This window comes from Anolis sagrei, chromosome X, assembly GCF_037176765.1.
Source record: "Anolis sagrei isolate rAnoSag1 chromosome X, rAnoSag1.mat, whole genome shotgun sequence".
Lineage (NCBI taxonomy): Eukaryota > Metazoa > Chordata > Lepidosauria > Squamata > Dactyloidae > Anolis > Anolis sagrei.
The window spans coordinates 39,959,769-39,978,223 of record NC_090034.1 but is presented as its reverse complement, the minus strand read 5'-3'; the positions used below and the strand labels follow the sequence as shown (position 1 = coordinate 39,978,223).

Genomic DNA, 18,455 nt, shown 5'->3' with positions numbered 1-18,455 from the left:
TGAGAAAGATGGTCTTCCTCTGGGTAGCTAGTTGTAGTCAGTGGCTCCTATGTCAGTGGGGTGTTGAGTGATCATAGCTTTCTATTTCTAATTTTACAGGAGCTATCAAAGTTTTGAAGTTTGGTTCAGTACCTTGGAGAGCTCCTTTACTGTTCAGGAGAAAACTTAGGGCTGATTCCCCAGCCTACTGACACCACCAGTTCTTTAGAGATGGATCCTCTTTTAATGTGTACATTTAGGTGGTGGATTCCAATAAACAGTGGAGGCAACCTAGGACCACTGAGAAACAAGAGAGGGGAATCATTTTGTCTAGGTTTAAAGCAAGGTTAGGGGAAATGTGGCCTTCTAGATTTTGTTGGATAACTGCTTTCAATAAAGCTGCTTCCAATAAAATGGTCAGCCCACACTGAATTTTATTCTAGACTTTTAGGTACTGTCCTACCCCCTAAACTCCTTTAAAATCTAGAATGAAATCTAGAACAGAATCCTCAGAGTGGTTTTTCAAACATGCCACTGGCTTCCATTACAATACTGGGGCCACGGTGGCACAAGGGATTCAATTGTTGAGCTGCTGAACTTGCTGACCGGAAGGTTGGTGGTTCACATCTGTGGGATGGGGTGAGCTCCTGCTGTTAGCCCCAGCTTCTGCCAACTTAGCAGTTTGAAAACATGCAAATGTGAGTAGATCAATAGGTACTGCCTCAGTGGGAAGGCGAATGGGGCTCCATGCAGTCATGCTGGCCACATGACCAGGAGGTCTCTACAGACGGCACAGGTTTTTCAGCTTAGAAATGGAGATAAGCATCACTCCCCAGAGTCGGACACAACTAGACTTAATGTCAGGGGAAACCTTTACCTTTACCTTTACATTTTATTATTATTATTATTATTATTATTATTATTATTATTATTATTGCTCTTCATCCCAGAGTTGGGGATGAAGGGCAAGCCTTTACTTTTAGCTGTGTGTCTGTGTTTCATTTTTTCAAGGCATTGAATGTTTGCCTTGTGTCTGTATATGCTGGAATCTGCCCTGAGCCCCCTTAGGGAGATAGGGTGGAATACAAATAAAGTATTTTGGTTGTGGTTGTGGTTGTGGTTGCCGTTGTTATTCTGTAAATGGTAGCCTTTTAATTTACAAATTGGGGGATATGGTTTTCATGTCATCCTTTCCCCTCCACACGCCGCAATATGCTGTAAGAAAACAAAACTTTTGGAAGTAACTAACCCAACATCTTCTCTGTCATCTTAATTTCCTGTTTGCAAGGAGATATTTTACTGCAAAGCAAGGGTGAGAGTCATATAGCCCTCCAGATATTGTTGAACTGTGGCTCTCAACAGCTTTAGCTTCTGTAGTCAATGCTGAGGAATGATGAGAGTTGCAGTGTAGCAACCTGTTTCGTGGGACATTATTCTCACCCTGAAGGAAAAGGAACATTAGCAAATGTGACCCTTCACCTGCAGTCTGAAGCAGTATAGTCCTCTCTTGTGATTCACTTGCCACATTTCTGCATCATCGTGTAGCATGTGCAAGCTAGGCCTTCTTTTAAAGAAGACATTTCTTTCTGTTACCCCTTTTCTTGAGGGATTTGCAGCTGGACATGCCGATGGATGTCACCCCCCCCCCCTTTACATTTCTCTTTGAACCTCCAAGTGTTCTCCCCATCATTTTGCAAAGGGGTGTCAACAAGATTGGTGATGGCTTCAAAGGTAGCCAAGAGGCATTGTCAGTTGATCATTAATGGCTCTTCACTGGACAGGGAAAATATTAGAACATGTCTATTATTTGCTCCAAAATAGACAGCTCTGATTTTTGCCAGGCCTTGAAATTTACCTTCTCTCCTTGTTTGAAATGGCTTTTAATGGGTTTATTGTCTCAGCAGAAAGAAGTGCCTGAAAAGGGGAGAAGGTCTGGCAAGTTCATTAGAACTCACATTCAGCAGATAAGGGATGTGACACCCACATTTTGTAAATATAGTGGGGAAGGACTAATAAAAGACTCAATACTTTTTCTCATGGTAACTTGTAAGGGCTTTGACATCATGTCACATTTTGGATTTTTTTCTGTGCCTTACTTCAGTTCTCATTTGTCTTCTTCACCTGGCCTGTTGAAGAGTTCTGAAGAGCTCAAAAGCTTGCATACAATGTGGGCTTTTGAGTTGGTCCCAATAACTGCCGCCCATCTGCAAAGTTTATTTTCTGATATATCAACACATTCAGGGAGTGAATCAGCTGCACAATATATTCAGAAATGTAAAGGAGCTGCCCAAGATAGTTGTTTTGATAGTTTTTTTTACAGTTCAAACTAAACCCCAGAACAGATGGATCACTTGACTGACACCATTAAGCCATACTTGTAAGCCTGCCCCCCCCAACCCCCCCCCCCTCTTTGTGCATTTAAAAGAAATATATGAGAATTAGAAGAAGTATTGTCAAAGGCTTTCATGGCCGGAACACTAAGTTGTAGATTTTTCAGGCTATGTTTCAGAAATGTTCTCTCCTGACATTTCACCCACATCTATGGCAGGCATCCTCAGAGGTTGTGAGGTCTGTTAGAAACTAGGAAAATGGGGTTTATATATGTATGGAATGTCCAGGATAGAAAGAACTCTTGTCTTTTGGAGTTAGGTATGAATGTTTCAGTTGGCCACCTTGATTAGCATTTGATGATCTGAAAGTTTTTAGGCATGGCTTGTTGCTGCCTGGGGGAATTCCTTTGTTGAGAGGTGATTATCTGTCCCCGAATGTTTCTTGTCTGGAGTTACCCCCTGTTTGAGTGTTGTTCTTTATTTACTTTTTAATTTTAGAGGTTTTTTTTAATACTGGTAGCCAGATTTTGTTCATTTTCATGGTTCCTTCCTTTCTGTTGAAAATGTCCACATGCTTGTGGATTTCAGTGGCTTCTCTGTGTAGCCTGACATGGTAGTTGTTAGAATGGTCCAGCATTTCTGTGTTCTCAAATAATATGCTGTGTCCAGGTTGGTTTATCAGGTGCTCTGCTATGGCTGACTTCTTTGGTTGAAGTAGTCTGCAGTGCCTTTCATGTTCCTTGCAATGCTGCATTTAGTGGTCTGTATGTAGACTTGTCCATAGCTGCATGGTATACAGTAGACTCCTGCAGAGGTGAGAGGATCCCTCTTGTCCTTTGCTCAATGTAGCATTTGTTGGGTTTTCTTAGTGGGTCTGTAGATAGTTTGTATATTGTGTTTCCTCATCAGCTTCCCTATGCGGTCAGTGGTTCCCTTGATGTATAGCCCGAAAAACCTACAACAACCCAATTAGAAGATGACTTTAGACGAGGAGTCAGCATTTTAAAAGTGCAAACTGTCTGGAGTGCCTTGGCAACCTATCTGTCTGTCTATCTATCAGTCCATCCATCCATCTATGCATCTATCCATCCAAGAAATACTGTACAAACAAAAATAGATTCTGAGGGTTTTTAAAAAAACTACTGACTCAACTTTCCTTCCATTTAAATTCAGTTCCTTGGAAATTCAGAGTCAATGTGCTTTCCAGAGGATATGGCTTTCCTACACAAGATGATCTTCTAACATTTCTCGTGTAGTCTTCATGTAATTGGATGATTGTGTGCTTTCTTACAAAGTTAATTTGGCTACTTGTTGTTCTTTTCTAATTGCTGGAATGTGTCCTCTCTTCTTGCTCATGACAAATGGCACGACATTCATAACCTTTGAGTCCGGTTTACTTGATTTTGATTAAGGAAGTGGAGGAAGAGAGCACAGTGGGGTGGGCCATGACTTTTAGCCTTTCTGGGAAAGAGCTGGAATTGGTTGACTTTGTGACTGGAAATCCTGACACGAACCCCTCTCTGCCTTTTTCCCCTCTTTGAGTCTCTAAGGAAATGTATCTTTTGGCTCTTAACAGGGCCAAAACATTTGCAGGGATGTTCAATCACAAATCAATTGCACCCAAGACTGGTGTTACCAGTTCCTTCACTGGGTTTACTGCTTTACTGCCATTACTGCCATTCATTGCTTCTCTTTTTTTTTAGGTGCATCTACACTATAGAATTAATATCATTTAAAACCACTTGTAGTGTCATGGCTCAATGTTAGGGGACTGCCCTGAGTCCCCCCAGGGAGATAAAGCGGATTATAAATAAAGTATTACTATGACTGTTATTACTATTATTATTATCTTGAGACTCATAGTTTTACAAGGTCTTCTCTATCAAAAAGTGCTGGTGCATCATCAAACAGCTGCCAGGATTCCATAGTATTCAGCCATGGTGATTATAGTGTGTCCGACAACATCAGTTCTACAGTGGCAGATGCTCCCCTCTGCTGATCCTTGGCACCAACCCTGTTTGGAAAGAACAGTACTGGCAATTGGACAAAGGGTGGTGGTGTCAGAATAAAAGGAGCACTATTACTTCATTTAATCTCGGCACTATAATCCTATTGATGTGGCCTAGAATTGCATTAGTTGCTGCATCATGTTATTGGCTCATGCTCAACTTGTGGTCCACTAAGACTCCAAGATCCCTCTCACATGGGCTATTGTCAAGCCAGGTATCATCCATACCATATCTGTGCATTTCATTTTTTCAGCCTAAGTGTAGCATCCTACATTTCTTCATTTAGGCTGTTCAGCTCTCTAATCTCTTATGGTCATTTTGAATTATGATCCTGTCCTCTGGGGTATTAGCTGTCCCTCCCAAACTGGTGTCGTCTGCAAACTTGATAAATTGCTCTCTAAACCTTCATATAATAATATCGAGGATAGTTTTGATGGTGTGGTGAGTGAATTAGAACCAGACATCCTGAGGAGAGAGGTTGAATAGGCCTTAAGAAGCATTGCTAATAACAAAGCAGCAGGAGACGATGGGATCTCAGCTGAATTGTTTAAAATCTTGAAAGAGGATGCTGTCAAGGTGATGCATGCCATATGCTAGCAAATATGGAAAACACAAGAATGGCCATCAGACTGGAAAAATAAAGCCCAACTGCTCATTGGAGGGATGGATATTAGAAGCAAAGATGAAGTACTTTGGCCACATAATGAGAAGACAGGAAAGCTTAGAGAAGACAATGATGCAGGGGGAAAAGAAAGAGGGACTGACCAAGGGAAAGATGGATGTATGGATGGTATCCTTGAAGTGACTGGCTTGACTCTGAAGGAGCTGGGGGTGGTGACAGCCAACAGGGAGCTCTGGTGTGGGCTGGTTCATGAGGTCATGAAGAGTTGAAAGCGACTGAATGAATAAACAACAAACCTTCATCCAAGCCATTGATAAAGATGTTGAACAGCATAGGACAGAACCGTCTTTATGGCACCCCACTAATCACTTCTTCCCAGGATGAAGGGGAACCATTGGTGAGCACCCTTTGGGTTCATTTGCTCAATCAATTTCAAATCCACCTAACAGTAGTATTGTTTAGTGCTGTTCTGTACTGGATCCCTTCTTGTATAATGTTAAACAAATTTTCCAGTTACACTAGTGTCTCACCAAGAGGCCACTGGTTTCGGTGACCCCCCCCCCTTTGATTTGGAGAGGGGGTTGTCCTCATCAAGAAGGGAGAACACATTGCCATTAGGATTCCAGACTTCCCTGATATGCTTCAAGATCCTATCAGCCTCAAAGGCCACCCCTTTCTGAGATTCAGTTCATGGGGTTCTAGGCTTGCAGAGCTCTCTGATGAAGGGTGATCCCAAATGGGGATGACATATGGTTTGTTTCTCTCTCTCTCGTACACCTCTAAAGATTCCAAGATGTACTATATTTTCTCTTTGTTGAAAAAGGCAGCTGGGTATTTGCTATCCCTGGGATGCATAATCAGCCTTGCACCCTTGCTGCTTGGCAAGCTTTAATCAAATTTCTCTAAACATTGCTTGAGTGAATGTATTTGTGGTTTAATTTACTCACACCTGCCTTTTGGCAATATGTTCCAAGAGGGTCTCCCTGGAGACATATAATTGACACTGAAGACCGAGATGATGAGTCTGACAAGCCACTGTTGTTGAAGTGCCTGCAGTTAATTTATGTGACAGAAAAGCTCATGCCATTGACAGATCCTGGCATTTTTTCTCCCTCCCTGGGGTGGAAAGGTTGAGGGAATATTTTATATTACGATTAGCTTAATTTTATTTTTAATTTGCAGCTAGAAATGGAAACAAAGGACTCATGATAAAGCAACGGCTTATTTGAGTCCAAAACATCCTCACTCCCTGCCTGATTACCATGATAGCTATATCCAGTGAACATATGCGAAGGTTCAAAAAAAGAAGTGTCTATGATTTATTTATTTATCGTATCAGAAGCAAACCGAGGGTACAGTTGTATGTATTTCAAAAACACAAAGTTTAAAAACTTGGCATTATACATATTAAATGTCCTTTGACCAGTAGCTGGTGTTGCTATAAGACAGTCCTCCATTGTGAATGTGGCAGGGCTCAGACTGCATTGTTGTATGTGGTCTGTGGTTTGCTCTTCTCCACACTCGCATGTTGTGGACTCCACTTTGTGGCTCCATTTCTTAAGGTTGGCTCTGCATCTTGTGGTGCCAGAGTGCAGTCTGTTCATCGCCTTCCAAGTCGCCCAGTCTTCTGTGTGCCCAGAAGGGAGTCTCTCATCTGGTGTCAGTCATGGATTGAGGCTCCGGGTTTTAGCCTGCCACTTTTGGACTCTTGCTTGCTGAGGTGTTCCTATGAGTATCTCTGTATGTTTTAGAAAACTATTTCTTGATTTAATGCGTTGGCTTGTTGTTTATTCATTCAGTCGCTTCTGACTCTTTGTGACCTCATGGACCAGCCCATGCCAGAGCTCCCTGCCGACTGTGGCCACCCCCAGCACCTTCAAAGTCAAGTCACTTCAAGGATACCATCCATCCATCTTGCCCTTAGTTGGCCCCTCTTCCTTTTTCCTTCCATTTCCCCCAGCATCATTGTTTTCTCCAGCTTTCCTGTCTTCTCATCATGCAACCAAATTACTTCATCTTTGCCTCTAATATCCTTCCCTCCAGTGAGCAGTCAGGCTTTATTTCCTGGAGTATGGACTGGTAAGGTGTTGGCATGCTGGCTGATACCCAAACAGAGGATGTCACTGGCTTGGTCCTTTCATTATTGGCTGATACTTCCCGGTGGATGTCAGGTGGTGCAATACCAGCTAAACAGTCTATGATAAAGAAAGACTTAGAGCAAAACTGCTTCCTCTCTTTTGCATCCTGGAATTTGAGGTGAATTTCAGGAAGTGAGAAGATCCTTCTTGTCTTATCACAATTTTTCTAATGCTGGGCATTTCGGTGGCATTCAGCATTTAGTAGAAGCTGACATTCCCCTTCCAGTGGAGACAAAATAGCAGACTCAAGGGAGGTCAGTGAACTTTGTGGCCTCCTGCCTGCAAAATATGTCCATTAGCACATCTACACTGTGGAATAAATACAGTTTGACACATCTTTAACTGCTATGGCTCAATGCTATGGAATACTGGGAGTTGTAGTTTGATGAGACACCAACACTCTTTGGCAGAGTGGGCTAAAGCTTGTAGCTTGAAGAACAACTCCCATGATTCTGTAGCATTGAGACGTAGAAGTTCAAGTGGTGCCAAACTGCATTAATTCTACAGTGGGAATGCACCCAATGTCCCTCTAAGTATTAGAATCACCATACATACTTTCCCTGTATATGGAGATAAAAAATGATTTTGCATGGGATCCTGACAGACTATTTGTTTCAAGGAAATGTTGCACGGTCTTCAAATAGTGGTTTATTTGTTAAATCAACCAACTCATAACATTCTTCTGTCAGAACTGAAGATCGCTGCAGATTGACTCCACATGATGGAAGTTATAGTTCACTCTGCATCAAGTCAAAGCACTGTGACCCCCCGCTGACAATGGACCTTGAACTAACTTGGCACAGAAGAACCCCCATGACCAAAGAAAAATACTGGAGAAATTTGGGGGGAATTCACCTTGATATATAGCCATTGTAGGTACTGAGATTTATAGTTCACCCGCAATCAATGAACACCCTGAACTCCAGCAAAGATGGAATTTGACCAAACTTGGCACGCAGAACCCCCATGGCCAGCAAAAAATACTGGAGGTCTTTGGGGAAAATTCACCTAGATTTGGGGGCGTTGTAGTTCACCTACATCCAGAGAGCACTGTGAACCCAAACACTAGACCAAACTTGGCACACATACCTGATCTGTTGAAATTTGATTACTGGAAGGGTTTAGGGAAAACTGACTTTCCTTTCTGGGAATTGTAGTTCGCCCACAACCAGAGAAACTGTGATCTCCACCAGTGGTGGACCTGGACCAAACTTGGCACACAGAACCCCTGTGACTAACTCAATCTACTGGAGGGGCTTGAGGGGACTGACTCACCATAGTGGAAGTTGTAGTTTACTCTACAGCCAGAGAGCACACTGAACCCCACCAGTGATGCATCCAGAACAAACTTGTCCTACGTAACAAACTTTTAAGTACTGATCGAGTTTTTCTGGGTTAACCTGGTATGATGTGTGTTGTAGTTCACCCACAACCTTACGCATTTTGTACAATTAAAAACTTGACTTTTTGAAATAATCCAGGCAATGTCGGATACACAAGCTAGTACACTAATAAATCACCATCTAAAATATTGCATTCTCCCATCTACCCTCCCTCACCTCCCAAACTCACAGGCATTTGCAGACTACTTCCTTGACAATCCTCTTCCTAATGAATTATCCTCAACTCTATGCCTATGTCATACCATCCCCTAGTTATTTAACCAAAATCTCACTTGATCTGTGACTGGCTTAAATTTGTTATTATTTTGGCACATATAATGAATAAATGGGACAACAAAAGGGATATATTGTTTCCTCCTATAGATGTCAGGGTCCCCCTACATCATCCTTTTGTTATGTCCAGTAGATAATGAATTTGAGTCACTGAAGCTGTAATATGGACAAATTTGCCATTTGACATGGAGATAAACATCCCCATTTCTTTCCTTGAGGCTGAATCTCCATTGTGCAGACCCAAGTATGTATTTGGGAAGCATGTATTTCTGTTCAAAAGAGGGAGTCCTAAAATGTCATGTTCTTTAAAGACTCTAAAGAAAACGGAATTAGTCCAGTGAATGGGGAAGTATTGAGCAGTGATAAAAGCACCTGCTTGAGATATGAAACGCGAATTCTGAAATGGACAGGCACTCGAATGAAGAGGACAAACACACTTCCTTTAGTGTTATTGATCGGTTTGCTTAAATGCTCTCCATAATAAAGGCTGAACCTTGCACAGAAGCCAGGAACCATAGACTGGGATTTAAAGATAGGTCATTGCAGGGCCTTGCAAAATTACCTTCTTGGACTACAGCTCCAAGAAATTCTGATCCCAAGAAAGAACGTTTCCTAACCTCTGCTCACGGCACGCATACATCATTTTCTGACCATTTTATCTTCACAACAAAATTGTAAAGTAATACAAGGCCATGGCTCTCCAGCCATGGTATCCTCCCAACAGCCCTGTGAGAGATGGCGACTAGTTGTTTTTTCCGCTTCATAAAGAAGGAAGGATGTGAACCCGTGTCTCCGCAATCTTCATAGTTCAGCAGTCTAAGTGTCGTACCTCCATAGTCTGCCTATCCCATTCTTTCTTGAAGCTGCATATCACAGTACAGCAAAGATTAGCTCCATTTGTGGTAGTAATGAAGCCAATTATTGAGGTTATAGTGAGACAACATTATTTGCCCAAGGCCATTCTATAGCTGAGTAGAGACTTGAACTCACAAGTAATGGCTTAGTAAGTTGCTATGAGTGTTCTGTATGGCCATATTCCAGAAGCATTCTCCCCTGGCGCTTCACCCACATCTAGATAGGCATCCTCAGATTGTGAGGTCTGTTGGAAATTAGGCAAGTGAGGTGTGTGTGTGTGTATACACACCTGGTTGAGACAGGTGTGAATGTTGTAATTGGCCACCTTGATTATTATTATTTGGTTTATTTCTACCTGGCCTTCCTCACCCTTTTGGGGGAATCAGGGCAGCTTACAACTCCAGTAAAATTCTTTGCTACGTAAAATACAGTCATAAAAACATATTCCATCAACTAGACAATTAAAACATTTAAGCCAATAAATGCACAGGTTGATAACAGAGTTTTAAAAATGTAAAGTGCATAGTACCATTGAACAGCCTTACAGCTTCAAAGCTTGACTGTGTCCTGCATGGGTGAATCCTTTGTTGGGAGGTATTAGCTGGCCCTGATTGATTCTTGTCTGTAATCCTCCTGTTTTCTGAGTTTTGTATTTTATTTACTGTCCTGATTTTAGAGGGTTTTTTCATACTGGTAGCCAAATTTTGTTCATGGCTCTCTCCTTTCTGTTGAAATTGTCCATATGCTTGCGGATTTTAATGGCTTCTCTGTGTAGTCTGACATAGTGGTTGTTGGAGTGGTCCAGGATTTCTGTATTCTCAAATAATATACTGTGTCCAGGTTGGTTCATCAGGTGCTCTGCTATGGCTGGCTTAGGCCATTCAATGCTAATCAAGCTGGCCAACTGCAACATTCCCTCTTGCCTCCAACAGACAAGAGTTCTTTCTCCCACCCTAGACATCATTTCACAGATTTATAAACCTCACTTGCCTAGTTTCCAACAGACCTCACAACCTCTGAGGATTCCTGCCATAGATGTGGGTGAAACATCAGGAGAGAACGCTTCTGGAACTTGGCCAGGCAGCCTGGAAAACTCACAGCAACCCAGTGAGTCTGGCCATGAAAGCCTTCAACAACTCAATGGCTTAGAAAGCTTGCTAAGTTCTAGTTCAACCTGTGTTCCTGTGCTTTTGACAGCTATGTGAACAAAGAGAATGTTAGCCAAGGCAACTTTTTTTTATATACAGATAGATGTGGTACCACAGAATGATTTCTTTGTTAGATCAAGAAACACCAAGACCTGATCAGAGGAAACAAACACAAACGAGAACTGTAGATACATGTAGAAGTTACAAATGGGAAAAGACAAGGGGAGCTGGTATGAGCAAAGAGATTTCCATTCCAATTATATCATCCAGGAAACTAAGCTACTGTTTTGTTTCAGCCACTATTACTCATCTTCTTGCTTCTGATTAAACTGAAAAGATCTTTTCAGATGAAGTAATTATTGCTTCGATCTGTCTCCTTGTGTTACTTTTGTGTTGATGGTACTACTGGCACCATTTCCCAAACTGGTGCGCTGCATATAATTGTGCTGTCTGGAGATTATGGAAGTTGTAGTGCTTCTCCATCTGGAAAGCAACATCTCAGGGAAGGTTGCTCTTAAAAAACCACTCAGGGCGAAAAAGTACTTCTTACATATAATGGAGAGAGAGAGAGGGAAACACATTTCCTTGCTTTCTCTTCCTCCTGTCCCAAGTAAGCCTTCTTCTGTCAAGGCTTAAACACTGAGTTTGTGATGGCACACCCGAGCCTTTGGGAAAACTATATTGTCTGGCTTTATTCAGGGGCTATCAAATACCTTCTGTAAAGATTAAGACCCTTAGCAGACAGAGGTACTTTAGGCAAGGTGAAAAGATAACCAAATGGATTCACTGAAACAATATTTATTTATTTACAGTATTTATATACCACCTTTCTCACCCCTGGGGGGACTCAAAAGATGAATAAAGGGTTAACTCCACCCAGGACTATCATAAGGTAACTTAAAACAATACATTACAAAAGGAGATTTTTTTTCTGGTTGCAGTCATCTTTCTGGAATCTTTGAAAGTCTCTTGCCTCTGGTGCAAAGTGATGGTTATACATTGTCTCAGTCTTCTTCCTTGTGAATCTTAGGCTGGCCAAAAGCATCTGTTGTCCTTTGGAGTGCTAAGAATGCCTGTTTGGATTGCTTGGGCCTAGGATACCAGGCAATCTGAAGCTCTGTTAACTGTAGTTCTGATGTAGAAAAAGGAGGAGTCCAGCAAGAGCTCTATACAGGGAAATGGAATAGACCAACTAAGACTGGCCTTTAGGGGGATTTTAAGCTCCACCCAAAAACTAATACGAAGGAAGATGTCTGCACTATTGGGAAAGCCTATAAACAGGGGGAACTAAAGCAGAGGAGAGGAGAAAGCAGAGCCAAGACTTCACAGAGTTGTAGTTGTTGTCTTCCACGGTCAATGTGAAGTGTTTGATCTCAAGGAGCTTGTTCTACAGTCCTCCATTTACAATTTTGCCTGAGTGCTGGAAACAAAATACCTCCCTCTTCCCAGATCAGAGAGCAATTCAGTCCTATAGTTCTAGTCTTCTTCTTCTGAAGACATGCCAATGGCCAGTAAACTAAAGAATAGCAACTATAATCACCCCCAGCATTGGAAAGATGTACAAAGGAAAAATAAAAGTTAGGGTTTGTTTTTTCTCCCCGAGTCCTTCATGGTGGAAGTTGGTGGCTTCCATTTCACTGAGTTTTGAATCTGCTCTGGGTATTAGTGTGGACATTAAATGAGCTATTTGAGGAATACCGTCCCCTAAGCAAAGTAAACACACTGGATAGCTCTTTGTAATTCCAAATTGAAACTAAGAATTCATTCCTCACTTTGGTGATATGGAAGCTGCCGGTTTAACTATGTGCTTCTGACTATGTAGCTGGTGCTGATTTTAAAAATGCCATTAGGGTTATAAAAATGCAAGCGTTTAGGTGGGGTTTTTTTTTTTTGCAATCTGTTCTTCTTAAGATACAAATCAAAACAAACTTTTCACCTAGAATCATAGAATCATAGAATCAAAGAGTTGGAAGAGACCTCATGGGCCATCCAGTCCAACCCCCTGCCAAGAAGCAGGAATATTGCATTCAAATCACCCCTGACAAATGGCCATCCAGCCTCTGCTTAAAAGCTTCCAAAAAAGGAGGCTCCACCACACTCCGGGGCAGAGAGTTCCACTGCTGAACGGCTCTCACAGTCAGGAAGTTCTTCCTAATGTTCAGATGGAATCTCCTCTCTTGTAGTTTGAAGCCATTGTTCCTCGTCCTAGTCTCCAAGGAAGCAGAAAACAAGCTTGCTCCCTCCTCCCTGTGGCTTCCTCTCACATATTTATACATGGCTATCATATCTCCTCTCAGCCTTCTCTTCTTCAGGCTAAACATGCCCAGTTCCCTAAGCCGCTCCTCATAGGGCTTGTTCTCCAGACCCTTGATCATTTTAGTCGCCCTCCTCTGGACACATTCCAGCTTGTCAATATCTCTCTTGAATTGTGGTGCCCAGAATTGGACACAATATTCCAGATGTGGTCTAACCAAAGCAGAATAGAGGGGTAGCATTACTTCCTTAGATCTAGACACTATGCTCCTATTGATGCAGGCCAAAATCCCATTGGCTTTTTTTGCCGCCACATCACATTGTTGGCTCATGTTTAACTTGTTGTCCACGAGGACTCCAAGATCTTTTTCACATGTACTGCTCTCGAGCCAGGCGTCACCCATTCTGTATCTTTGCATTTCATTTTTTCTGCCAAAGTGGAGTATCTTGCATTTGTCACTGTTGAACTTAATTTTGTTAGTTTTGGCCCATCTCTCTAATCTGTCAAGATCGTTTTGAATTCTGCTCCTGTCCTCTGGACTATTGGCTATCCCTCCTAATTTGGTGTCGTCTGCAAACTTGATGATCATGCCTTCTAGCCCTTCATCTAAGTCATTAATAAAGATGTTGAACAGGACCGGGCCTAGGACGGAACCCTGCGGCACTCCACTTGTCACTTCTTTCCAAGATGAAGAGGAAGCATTAGTAAGCACTCTCTGTGTTCGTCCACTTAACCAATTACAGATCCACCTCACCGTAGTTTTGCCTAGCCCACATTGGACTAGTTTCCTTGCCAGAAGGTCATGGGGGACCTTGTCGAAGGCCTTACTGAAATCCAGGTACGCTACATCCACGGCATTCCCCGCATCTACCCAGCTTGTAGCTCTATCGAAGAAAGAGATCAGATTAGTCTGGCATGACTTGTTTTTGATAAATCCATGTTGACTATTATCGATGACTGCATTTGTTTCTAAGTGTTTGCAGACCGCTTCCTTAACAATCTTTTCCAGAATCTTGCCCGGTATCGACGTGAGGCTGACCGGACGGTAGTTGTTTGGGTCATCCTTTTTTCCCTTCTTGAAGATTGGGACCACATTGGCCCTCCTCCAATCTGCTGGAACTTCTCCCGTTCTCCAAGAACTCTCAAAGATGGTTGCCAGTGGTTCCGAAATGACTTCCGCTAGTTCCTTCAATACTCCGGGGTGTAGTTGATCTGGCCCTGGGGACTTGAACTCGTTAAGAGCGGCCAGGTATTCCTGGATGACTTCTTTCCCAATTTGGGGTTGGATGTCCTCCAATCCCTCATCCACTCCATCTTGCTGAGGTTGAAGACTCTCTTTTTGTGAGAAGACCGAGGCAAAGAAGGCATTAAGTAGTTCTGCCTTTTCCCTATCCCCTGTCAGCATTGCCCCATCTTCTCCTCGAAGAGGTCCTATCGCCTCCTTGTTTTTCCTTTTTCTATTGACATAAGAATAGAAACCCTTTTTATTGTTTTTAATGTCCCTGGCAAGTCTGAGCTCGTTTTTTGCTTTAGCCTTGCGGACCTTTTCCCTACAGGTGTTGGCTATTTGTTTGAATTCTTCTTTGGTGATTTCTCCCTTTTTCCACTTCTTGTGCATGTCTCTTTTGTGTCTTAGCACAGTTAGAAGTTCTTTGGACATCCATTCTGGCTTCTTTGCACTTGTCCTATTTTTTCTCTTTGTTGGCACGGTTTGCAGTTGCGCCTTGAGTATTTCACTCTTGAGAAATTCCCATCCATCCGTAACTCCCTTGTCTTTTAGTATCTGTGTCCACGGAATGCTGCTCAGCGTTTCCTTCATTTTTTGGAAATCAGCTCTCCTAAAGTCCAAAATGCGGGTTTGACTTGTCTTAGTTTCGGCCTTCCTTTGTACCTCAAATTGCAGGAGCACATGGTCACTTGCCCCTAAGGATCCTACCACTTCGACCGCATCGATCAGGTCCTCCGCATTTGTTAGGATGAGATCAAGAGTAGCCAATCCCCTTGTTGCCTCTTCTACCTTCTGGACCATGAAATTGTCTGCAAGGCAAGCGAGGAATTTGTTGGACCTTGTACTCTTGGCCGAGTTTGTTTTCCAGCAAATATCGGGATAGTTGAAATCGCCCATGACTACTACATCTCTTCTCTGTGCCTGTTTGGTCAACTGTTGGCAGAAGACTTCATCAAGTTCTTCCTCCTGGCTTGGGGGTCTGTAGTAGACGCCTACAACGACATCTTTTTGAGTCCCAGTTCCCTTGATTCTTATCCAGATGATTTCAAGCTGGTTTCCCAGATTGCTGTCTTGAATCTCTTCTGTAGCATAAGAGTTTTTGACATATAAGGCTACTCCGCCTCCTCTCCCCTTTGTTCGGTTTCTGTGAAAGAGGTTATACCCCTCGATATCTACATTCCAGCGATAGGAGTCATCCCACCAGGTTTCAGTGATCCCTATGATATCATATTTGTGGTGTTGTGCTAAAAGTTGGAGTTCGTCTTGTTTATTTCCCATGCTCTGTGCATTAGTGTAAAGACATGTGAGCCCCTGAGATCTTCCCTTGAGCTGTTTAATTGGGATTATTGTGCTTTTGGTACTTGGTCCTTGTTGTGTTTGTGCAGCCCTCCGTTTAGCCTTCTGGCGATTCCCAGACATTATGGGTAAAGTAGTGTTCGCAAGGCTGTGGACCTAGTTTAAAGTGCGTCTAATGAGGTTTGCGAGTCTGTGAGCAAAAAGGTGTTTTCCTACTTGTGTGAGATGCACCCCATCCAACCTACTACAGATCAAACTAGATAAATTAGTCATAGCTAAAAGAAACAGGGGTTCAGCACTGGGAAAAGATCATCCTATGTCATTTTTCATTTAAATAATCCTCAAATAGCATTGCGGTGAGTTTTCTGGCCATGTTCCAGAAGCATTCTCTTTTGCCCACATCTATGGCAGGTGTCCTCATAGGTCTGTTGGAAACTAGGCAAGTGAGGTTTATATATCTGTGAAATGTCCAGGGTGGGAGAAAACTCTTGCCTGTTTGAGGCAAGTGTGAATATTGCAATTGGCCAGCTTGATTAGCATTTAATGGCTTTGTAGTTTCAAAGCCTGACTGGTTGCTGACTGGTGTTGGGAGGTGTTAGCTGGCCCTGATTGATTCTTGTCTGTAATTTCCCTGGTTTTTTTTTAGTAGTGCCTCTTTATCTACTGTCCTGATTTGAGTTTTTTTAAATACTGGTAGCTAGATTTTGTTCATTTTCATGGTTTCCTGTTGAAATTGTACACATGCTTGTGGATTTCAGGTCTTATCTGTGTAGTCTTACATAGAAGCTAATCAAATGCTAATCAAGGTGGCCATTCACACTTTCACACTTGCTTCAAACAGAGTTCTTTCTCTCACCCTGGGCATCATTCCACAGATATATAAACCTTACTTGCCTAGTTTCCAACAGACCTCACAACGTCTTAGGATGTCTGTCATACATGTGGGTGAAACATGAGGAGAGAATGTTTCTGGCACATGGCCATACAGCCTGGAAAACTTACAACAACCCAGCGATTCTAGCCATGAAAGCCTTTGACAACATATTGATCCTCAAATAGTTGTTAGCCCTCTGGTGCTGATGTTTAAGATGGGTCAAATACAGATGTTTCTCTCTCCCCACCATATGATTAATAATGAGCTGTGGAGGTTGTAATTTTGTGAAGTTCTTCCAATCCCTGCTTACTGACCAGTGGTTTCTGCAGCTGAGGGGGATCTGTTCCTCTGTTACTCAGGAAGCAGCTTACTGATAGTCCTATCCCTCTTCATACAAGTAATCTCTACTTCAAGGAAGCATTGCAATAAGGAGATTGCTTGTGGAAGGAGATGGGGTCATCAGTCAGCCGCTTTGCTGCACCAGGAGAACAAACCGCCATTGATCACTGTGGTTGCTTACTGGTAAGTAAAGGTGAAGAGGCTGGACTGGAATTCATTATGTTGCTCTGTAACTTCCCATGGATATGTCCCCAGGTTACAAACATTCGAATTACAAATGACTCATAGTTAAGAACAGTGGCGAGACAACAGGAAGTGAGAGGAATCTACCCCGCGAAAAAGAAATTCACTCCTGGAAGAATGATTATCAGGGGGAAAAGGGGTCTCAGCTAAAGTTTTCTAACCCATATTTGTTTCCACAACAAGCCAAATTTTCAAAATCCAATTGTCACAGGGACAGAAAGTGAGGTAAAATCTTCTGAACAGGGGCACAGACAGCAAAACAAACATGTATCTGTTTTTATTTACATACAAATTCAACTTAAGAACTAACCTACAGAATGTATCTTGTTTGTAACTTGGAGACTGCCTGTAGTACATAGAGGATTCCTACCATTATTTAAATCAGGAAGACTTTCTGTTGCTCACCAGACATACCAACAGAGCTGCTTTCATCACCTTTTCCTATAGTCAAGGTTCCCCTTGGATTCCACTTCTTTATTTATTTAGAGGAAAAGTGTGCCATTGGTCTCCTGAAAGTGGTCTCCTAAGTTGATACCGGAAACCACCTTCTATTTTAGGATACTGAGAAGCAAATCTGGAGTCTCTCTCTAAAAGCAACACAAGCTTTCTGACAGCTTCATTCAAGTTCTGATAGATCCACCAGGACATTCTTCTGCTCAAGCCCATCTCTGCTGTTCATCATTCATTTCAACAAGGCTTGGGTAAGACTCCTTCCCGGGGGTTCTTCTAACAGAATTTCAATGTAGCTGTCAGAAAAATGGATAGAAACTCACAAAACCATATTGGCCGCATGAGGCAAGATCTCTCAAGCCACTATTCATGCCTGAGGGTGATGGATGGGCACAGTATGGTGTGTGTATGTGTGCAAGAGAGAGGGAGGGCTACAGGTGTAGGACTGCAAATAGTATCTCAAGAGTTAGGCATAGGTAGGCACAGGAAGTCAGCAAGAATGTGGGCATAGCAAGTAGATGGTTGAGTTAGGAATCTGAAATAGTCTGAAGACTTTGTGACCCTAGACAGAATACAAAAGAGGTGGAGTTCAAGTTAAAGGGAGGTCTGCACCTTCAGATGATGAGGTTTGTGCAATTTTCATTGTTTCATTCGTGGTGTTCCTTCTCATTGTCTCACTAAAGGTGAGATATCTCTCTCAAGAGAGATATTGACAAACTGGAATGTGTCCAGAGGAGGGCGACTAAAATGATCAAGGGTTTGGAGAACAAGCCCTATGAGGAGCGGCTTAAAGAGCAGGGCATGTTTAGCCTGAAGAAGAGAAGGCTGAGAGGAGATATGATAGCCATATATAAATATGTGAGAGGAAGCCACAGGGAGGAGGGAGCAAGCTTGTTTTCTGCTTCCTTGGAGACTAGGACGCGGAACAATGGCTTCAAACTACAAGAGAGGAGATTTCATCTGAACACGAGGAATAACTCCCTGACTGTGAGAGCCGTTCAGCAGTGGAACTCT

The 18,455-nt window shown here is 42.5% G+C and overlaps 1 protein-coding gene across 1 annotated transcript in view; it reads left to right on the top strand.

Annotated features, from left to right (window-relative positions):
- The window catches only part of TMEM132B (transmembrane protein 132B), a 514,332-nt gene that overhangs the window by 450,987 nt on the left and 44,890 nt on the right, over positions 1 to 18,455 (top strand). The window lies entirely within an intron of this gene.